Source organism: Erinaceus europaeus, chromosome X (genome assembly GCF_950295315.1).
Source record: "Erinaceus europaeus chromosome X, mEriEur2.1, whole genome shotgun sequence".
Classification (NCBI taxonomy): domain Eukaryota; kingdom Metazoa; phylum Chordata; class Mammalia; order Eulipotyphla; family Erinaceidae; genus Erinaceus; species Erinaceus europaeus.
Genome location: NC_080185.1, coordinates 1,262,041 through 1,271,081, shown reverse-complemented (window position 1 = coordinate 1,271,081; position 9,041 = coordinate 1,262,041).

Genomic DNA, 9,041 nt, shown 5'->3' with positions numbered 1-9,041 from the left:
AGAGGTAAGAGAGAGGGCTCTGTGAGCCAGATTTTTCAGATTTCATCATGTCGTATTATGGATCTTGGGATGCATCCTGCATCTAGTCTTCTTGCAGTATTTCTTGTTCTTTAGGGATAGCAGCGCCATCATGCGGGTATTGTTGGGCATGGCGGGCAGGAACCCAGACAGGTTTTGAGTAATTCTGTGGAAAAACGCATACGAAACACCTCCCCATGGTCAATAGGGGGGTCAGGCCCTTTCCATTTTTATCGAGTGGGTCTTTCCATTTGACTTTAATAGCTGGGAGGGTGGATGGTGTTTGCTAATGAAGAATAATAGGAGGTAGGTCCGAGTTTTTGTAAATATTAAAGAGATTTAATGTAGTTAAGGCTTTTGCTAGCTGGATATTGGAGGAGTACATGCCTCCTTTATCTTTATTTAATTGAGTCTTAAGGGTTTGATGGGCCCTCTTGACAATGTCTTGCCCCTGTGGATTATAGGGGATGCCTGTGGTATGAGTAATGTTTCAGAGGGAACAAAAAATCTTTAAATTGCTTACTGGTGAATGTAGGTCCATTGTCAGTTTCCACTTGAAGAGGTAAGCCCATTACAACAAAGCAGGAGAGCATATGGCTTATAAGCTTTTTCGAGCTTTCTCTCGTCTGAGCTGTTGCCCACATAAATTTAGAAAAGGTATCAATTGAGACAAACACGTATTTTTGTTTGCCAAAGTTTGGTATGTGGGTGACATCGATTTGCCAAGGAGCATTGGCTTTTAGCCTCAGGGGTTAACCCCAAGAGTTTGAATAGCAGGTGTTTTTATGAGACTTGCACAGGAAGAACATGTAGCAAGAATGTGTTTCAACTGTGGTAAAGGAACATCAGGAAATCAAGCTCGAAGGTCTTTAAGATTAACATGGGTTAGGGAATGAAAGTCAGCAGGATTAAAGACAGAGACTAGGAGAATTCTTGTGGAGGCAAGGCAGTCAGCTGCAGCATTTACTTCGGACAGGGAACCAGGAAGAGGGCTTGGGGCACGACGGTGTTGAACATACAGTGGTTGGGTTCGAGAACAGAGCATAGAGGCAATTTGAATTAATAGAGGGGAAAGTGGGTTGTCATCAATTTTCACATAAGAACGAGCAAGCCATGGAAGTAAGTTAACAGTATACACACTGTCAGAAAAAAGGTTGAAGGATTCTGGTACAGCTTTTAATGCAAGAAAAACAGCATAAAGTTCTTTGTACTGAGGGGACTTATCAGGAAGCTCGGTAAAGAGAGGTTTAGGGGATTGTTTGGGTAATATATAAGGGCAGTCTGGCACTAGCCGGAGGAGACATCTGCACAGCAGATCACCACCCGAAATGGTAGTAAGAAGTTGTTCTGGGTTGCTGGTTGTGGATGTGGTGGGGAGGAGGGGGCAGCAGGGGGACGCTGCCGCTCAGAGACATTCCACCCCCACCTGTCAGCCACACGCCACAGTCCAGTGAGAACTCAATCTCTCCCCATTCACAGAAACAAAATATGATTCTGAAAGCTGAGCTTTTTAATCAGAAAGCTGTTGTTTTGTTTTGTTTTGTTTTATGGTGACAGGGCATGTTCTAAGTGTTAATGCGACTTGCTGAACTTTTTTCTTTTTTTCAATACCAGAGCAATGCTCATCTCTGGTTTATGTCGTGTGGGGGATGGAACCTGGGACTTTGGAGCCTCAGGCATGAGACTCTATTTGCATAACATTATGTTATCTGCCCCTCCCCAAGTTTTAAAAGACAAAAGTGCTACTTTTAAAATTAAAACTCCAGATCGGTGTTGGGCAGCAGCACAGAAGGTTGATTGTACAAGAATCCCAGTTCGAACCACATCCCCACCCACTCCCCACAAATACGGACCAATGTCACATTGCTTTTTTTATTTTTAAGTTTTTTTCATGTATTTATTCCATTTTGTTGTCCTTGTTTTATTGTAGTTATTATTGTTGTTGTTACTGATGTTGTCATTGTTGGATAGGACAGAGAGAAATGGAGAGAGGAGTGGAAGACAGAGAGGGGGAAAGAAAGATAGATACCTGCAGACCTGGTCACGGCTTCTGAAGCGACTCCCTACAGGTGTGGAGTCTGGGGCTCGAACCAGGATCCTTATGCCAGTCCTGGCACTTTGTACCATGTGCGCTTAACCCGCTGTGCTACCACTCCACTCCCAGCCACATTGCTTTTTATGTCTTTTATTTTGCATTATCTTTATTTATGTATTTATTGGATAGAGACAGACAGAAATTGAGAGGGAAGGGAGTGATAGAGAGGGAGAGAGACAGAGAGACACCTGCAGCACTGTCTCACCACTTGCAAAGCTTTCCCCCTACAGGTGGGAACTGGGGACTCAAACCTGGGTCCCTGAGCACTGTAACGTGCACTCAACCAGGTGCGCCACCACCCAGCCCGTCTTTTTTTTTAAAAAAAGATTTTTTAAAATTCATTTTAAAAAGGAGACATTAACAAAACCATAGGATAAGAGGGGTACAGTTCCACACAACAGATCTCTGTATTCCCTCCCCTCCCCTAATAGCTTTCCTATTCTTTATCCCTCTGGGAGTATGGACCCAAGGTCATTGTGGGATACAGAAGGTGGAAGGTCTGGCTTCTGTAATTGCTTCCCTACTGAACATGGGCATTGACAGGTCAATACATACTCCCAGCCTGCCTCTCTCTCTAGTAGGGTGGGGCTCTGGGGAATCAGAGCTCCCGGACATATTTGTGGGGTCATCTGTCCAGGGAAGTCAGGTTGGCATCATGGTAGCATCTGGAACCTGGTGGCTGAAAAGAGAGTTAACATACAAAGCCAAACAAGTTGTTGACTCATCATGAACCTAAAGGCTGGAATAGTGCAGCTGAAGAGTTGGGGGGGTTCCATTTTGTAGATAGCTAGTAGGCATCTTTTAGTTATATTTCAAAGGGCCTGTAGCTATACTAGTTTTTTTTTCTCTCTCTGAGCCTGAAATCTGATATGCAGGTGGATCCAAGTTATTGTTTGGGGGGTGATGTCATGGCTGGGAAAGAGACAGAAAGCTGGATCAGGGAAGAGAGTAGCTCTCTAATATGGGAAAGGGGTATAAATATTGTTGACTGTAAACCCAGTCAATTTGCTTTGATTTGGGCCCATATTCAGCTCAGGAGCCTGTGTGACCTCTGCATCCCTGTAGATCACAGCTCACTTTCTGTGGTCATGAGTAGGAACATTCCAAGCTTCCACAACATCGACCCATCATCCTCAGGTGTAGCATAGAGTATCTTTTTCATCCTCCGAAGGGAGGATGGAACCTTCTCTACCAGGGTTGATCCAAGTTGAGGGCAAGGTCCTATGGGGGGCCCACTGTTACACTCAGAGGTTCGGGTCCCGATCACACACAAGGAAGCCCAGAGTCACATGCAAGTATAAGAGCCTTTATTAGCAAGCTTAAGCTTGGGTCCCAAGAGCCTCCATGCAGGGGAAGTCTTGTAACCTCGAACATTTTTCATCTCAGCTTTTTATAGTTAGCACAGGGTGGGGACAGGTGGGGATGTTTATGCAGAATAAGGAACAGTTGGTTTCGGGTCAATGGCTGTTCTTGCTCACTATTCGGGGACTTTCCTGCTCGTCTCTGATTGGTTGGGTTCAGGGTGGCTAACATGGTGGAGGGTGTCCAAAATGGAGTCACTTTTGGTGCCCTAGCTCTTTTCTCTGACCTTCTCACCCACAAAGGGGTCTTTTTTGTTGTTCCTGATAGAGATGACCTGTAACAATGGAGAGAGGGATTTATTTGAGGTCTAGGCCCATTATGTCTGTTTGGGAATCTCAGGACTCCCCGAATAGGACCCCAGCTGATGGTGTGGCCTAATAGTGACTAAAGAGTCACTGGTAAAGTATGCCAGTCTCTTGCCCTTATTCAGCTTTTGCAGTCCTTGCTTTGCTAAGGTGAGCTTTGGAGTGAGAGAACTGTAATAGGAAGTAGGTGAGGAAGGTCTCTAAGTCGAATTAGATACTAGTTCATTAGGTACTTTATACTGACTCACTGCAGACTATTGTGTACTTTTGCTTTCAGGTATATATTATGCCCTAGTTTATGGATACGTGTGAACATATGCTCTATCTCACGGGACCTGGTCTATATCTAGGTTTGGGGACTTTGTTAGGAAGTGAACTGCCTGGAATGGAATTAGAGAACACTATGAAAGGAAAGGTCTCATCCGAGTAATGAAGCTGAAGGGTTGTCATTCCACACCTGAAGTCTCTGGACACAGTCTGAAGTGAAGCATGCTGAGGTGGTACTTGTTGCGTTGATTAGGTTGTGATCGGTGGACGCAATATTATTTCGTATGAATTGAGAGAAGCATGCAGGAAAGTGCACCCCACCCTAAGGTTCCAGGACCAGGGGAAATAGAGGCTCTATAGTGGAAATGTGAGGTTCCTGCTGGCTTAGGGTTCAAGAAGACAATAGATAGTTATTGTTATAATCACATTTTTTGTAATTGGGATAACTTTGAAAAATCCCTTTGTTAGGATTTGCTGTATCATACACAACGTCACCATAATTTATGTCCTTTGACACTATTTGTATATAGCTGTGCCACGGGTTACTTCTGTTCTCCCTGGTCTAGGCTTCTGAGAGAGTCAACATATCAAAGACTCAGCCTATGTATTAAAAAGACTCAGTCTGTGCTTTAAAAAGTTTGAGAGATACAATAAATTTTCCCCTCTCATATTAATTGAATAGTGACTTATATGACTACAAATTAATATAAGTGTACATTCCCACCACCCAAAGACTGTCCCATCCCACCCCCCGCCATCCCAGGAAGCCAAATATTCACCCTCACCCTTACCCCAAGGTTGTTACTTTGGTGCCATACTCCAGATTTAGTCAGGTCCTGCTTTTAGTTTCCCTTTCTGTTCGTCTTTCTCAACTTCTGTTGATGAGTGGGATCATCATTAGTCTCTTGTCTGATATAAGGCTTGTGAAGATCTCCTATTCTGTGAGGGGTCTCCTTGTTTGTGTGATAGTTTCTTTGGCTGTGCAGAAGCTTTTCAACTTGATGTAGTCCCATTGGTTTGTTTCTGCTTTAGTCTTCCTTGCAATTGGGTTTGTATCGTCAAATATGTCCTTGAGGTTTAGGTGGGACAGTGTTCCACCAATGTTTTCCTCTAAGTATTTGATAGTTTCTGGTCTGACATCCAGGTCTTTGATCCATTTGAAGTTGATTTTTGTTTCTGGTGAGATAAGGTGGTTCAGTTTCATTCTTCTGCATGTTTCAACCCCAGTTTTCCCAGCACCATTTATTGAAGAGAGCCTCCTTCCTCCATTTAATACTTTGGTGGGCCACCTTATCAAAGATTAGATGTCCATAGGTGTAGGGGTTTAGTTCTGGGCTTTCAATTCTGTTCCACTGGTCTGTGTGCCTATTTTTGTTCCAGTACCAGGCTGTTTTGATGATGATGGCCTTATAATATACTTTGAGATCTGGGAGTGTGATGCTTCATTTCTGTTTCTTTTCCTCAAGATGGTTTTGGCAATTCTGGGTGTTTTCTGGTTCCAGATAAATGATTACAGTTTATGTTCTATTCTCTTAAAGAAGCTTGTTAGATATTTGATGAGTATTGCATTAAATTTGTATATGGCTCTGGGGAGAATATTCATTTTGATGATATTAATTCTTCCAATCCATGAGCATGGGATGCCTTTCCATTTCTTGGTAGCAGTTTCTATTTCCTTGAATAGTGACTCATAGTTTTCAGTATACAAGTCTTTCACTTCTTTGGTCAGGTTTATTCTTAGGTATTTTATTGATTTTGCTGCAACAGTGAATGAGAATGATTTCTGGATATCTTCTTCAGATTTAGTGTTTGCATAAAAAAATGTCACTGATTTTTGTACATTGCCTATGTAGCCTGATACCTTGCTATATTGCCTAATGACTTCCAGTAGTTTTCTGCTGGATTCTTTAGGTTTTTCTGCATATACTATCATATCATCTGCAAATAGTGAGAGCTTGACTTCTTCCCTTCCAATCTGTATTCCTTTGATTTCTTTCTCTTGCCTGACTGCTATGGCAAGAACTTCCAATACTATGTTGAAGAGTAATGGTGATAATGGATAGCCCTGTCTAGTCCCCGATCTGAGAGGGAATGCTTTCAGCTTCTGTTCATTGAGTATGATGTTGGATTTAGGTTTGCTATATATGGACTCCACTATCTTGAGGAATTTCCCATCTAGTCCCATTTTTTGTAGTGTTTAAAGTTTTTTTTTTTTAAATTATTTATTAAAGATAGGAGAGAGAGAAAGAACCAGGCATCACTCTGGTACATGTGCTGTTGGAGATTGAAGTCAGGAAGGACCTCATGTTTGAGAATCCAATACTTTATCCATTGCACCACTTCCTGGACCAAAAGATTTTTTTTTTTTTTCCCCTCCAGGGTTAGTGCTGGGCTCGGTGTCTGCACCATGAATCCACCGCTCCTGGAGGCCACTTTTTCCCCCTTTTGTTGCCCTTGTTGTAGCTTCGTTGTGGCTATTATTATTGCCGTTGTTGACACAATTCGTTGGATAGGACAGAGAGAAATGGAGAGAGGAGGGGAAGACAGAGAGGGGGAGAGAAAGACAGACACCTGCAGACCTGCTTCACCGCCCGTGAAGCGACTCCCCTGCAGGTGGGGAGCCGGGGGCTCGAACCGGGATCCTTACGCCGGTCCCTGCGCTTTGTGCCACGTGCGCTTAACCCGCTGCGCCACCGCCCGACCCCCAAAAGATTTTTTAATATTTATTTCCTTTTTGTTGCTCGTTTTTATTGTTGTAGTTATTATTGTTGTTGATGTTGTCGTCGTTGGACAGAGAGAAATGGAGAGAGGAGGGGAAGACAGAGAGGAGGAGAGAAAGATAGACACCTGCAGACCTGCTTCACTGCCTGTGAATTGACCCCTTGCAGGTGGGGAGCCGGGGGCTTGAACCGGGATCCTCACGCTGGTCCTAGCGCTTTGCGCCACGTGTGCTTAACCGGCTGTGTTACCGACTGACTCCCATGTCTTTTTTTTTTTAACATTGCCAAAACCAAAAGTAACTTTTTTCCCATTGCATTTTGATTTCTGGCTGTCTATCCAATAAATAGTAAAGGCAATTTAAAAAAAAAATGGGAGTTGGGTGGTAGCGCAGTGGGTTAAGCGCATGTGGCGCAAAGCGCAAGGACCAGTGTAAGGATCCTGGTTCGAGCCCTGGCTCCCCACCTGCAGGGGGGGGGTCGCTTCACAGGCGGTGAAGTAGGTCTGCAGGTGTCTATCTTTCTCTCCCCCTCTGTCTTCCCCTCCTCTCTCCATTTCTGTCCTATTCAACAACTACAACAAGGGCAACAAAAGGGAATAAATAAATATTAAAAAAAGAAACTTAATTCTCTTTTAAAAAATTAAGACAGAAGGAGAGAAAGCACAACACTACCACTTCCCTCTTTGTGCTCTGGTAGTGCTCGGGCCTGAGTTGTGCACATGGCAAAGCAGAAGCCTAGCCAAGTGATGTCTAGATCTTAACTCCCTGGAAGAATGGCCAACTCCAGGGCTGGGGCCGCCAAAATACATGAAACAATGGGAAGTTCTTGTTCCAATGCAGTGGACTATGAGAAGAATGCTGGGGAATGCCGTGGGGGCAAGCAGCAGCGGCTCACCCCCAGAAGGAATGCCCGCAAGTGCTTGCGGATGAACTCACTGTGGACTGAGAGCTGGCAGAGTGCCATCAGACACACAGCCTGTGAGGGCAGACTACATCTCCCAGCTTCAGCCAAGGTGGCTCGGGAGGAACTGCGGTGACTGGGTGAGGTTCGGTGGGAGACCCAGTATTCACAGAACTTCAGAGTGGCTTCTGATAACTCACTTCATTAAAAAGAGAAAGCCAGTGGTTGGTGGCTTGAGAACTTGGAAGCCACCACCTCAAGCAAACACTCTGAGTCACTGTCACTGTGGAAAGATAAAGTGACCAGAAGCAGGCCCAGAAATGCTGGGAAATTGTGAGGATGTGGTTGAGTTTGGCAGGGTTTGACCTGAGGAGTGCATCTATCCTGTCAGTCTCTCTACTGAGAGGTTGAGCAAGGAGGGACAGGAGTAACCCCAAAGGTTTGCCCCGTCTTATCAGACTCCCTCCCTCACAAAGCACCCCGAATTCCTGATACTATGGCCATTAGATAAATAGAAAAGGGGAGATGTCGGGAAACTGTGAGGAACCTCACAAAGCATTAAGCCAGCTCCCCCTGCTCCACCCTGCATTCCTGATACTGTGGCCTATCTACATAATAATTGTTTTGACTGAAAGATCCCCACCCATTCCATTCCTTTGATCTATCTCATTTCTACCCTCCCTGCCTCCAGGGTAGTATTAATCCCACCAGTTAAAACCCTCGCAACAGTTGCTAAGTAAGTTCCTACCTTTTCAACCTTTCTTCACCCCTTTCCTAGCCATTTCCATTTCCGACTTGCCACTTTCGGGTCTGTCTTTTAAAAGCCGTGACTCTCTAATCAATAAAGATTGCATTGTCTCGCCACGTGTTTGGTTCCTGAGTCATCTCGCTCGCGTTGCTGAGTGAGTAGCAACCCAGGCTGGCTTCGGTCAAGTTCTCTCCAACCCAGAGAGTACGCGCCCAGGAAGAGGCAACCCATGCTAGCCTGGCACAGAAAAGCAGGCTGTTCCTGAGGAACGAGGACTGACAGGTGATGAGCTCATGCATCAAGGGTCCTAGACTCCAGCCTGGCTTTCTCAGTTGTTACAGGATGTCACCGCTCTACCCTGGCTTCCCTGACAAGAATAGGGAGGTGGAGGCAGACAGAGGAAAGGACACCATAGCAGTGAGGCTGGGGAGCTATCAGGCCAGCGCCAGCTCTCCCCACAGCTCTCACAGCTTCCTAGGACCTTCAACTCTGTCACACCACAAAATCAATAAAGGGACCATGGTGGCCAGAGGACCATGTGGCACTGGCCACAAACCTGATGCCCTCCCTCCCTGTGCTGGGGCACGGGGACATGGGTCAGGGGTGTAGTGTCTTCCCTGAACAAA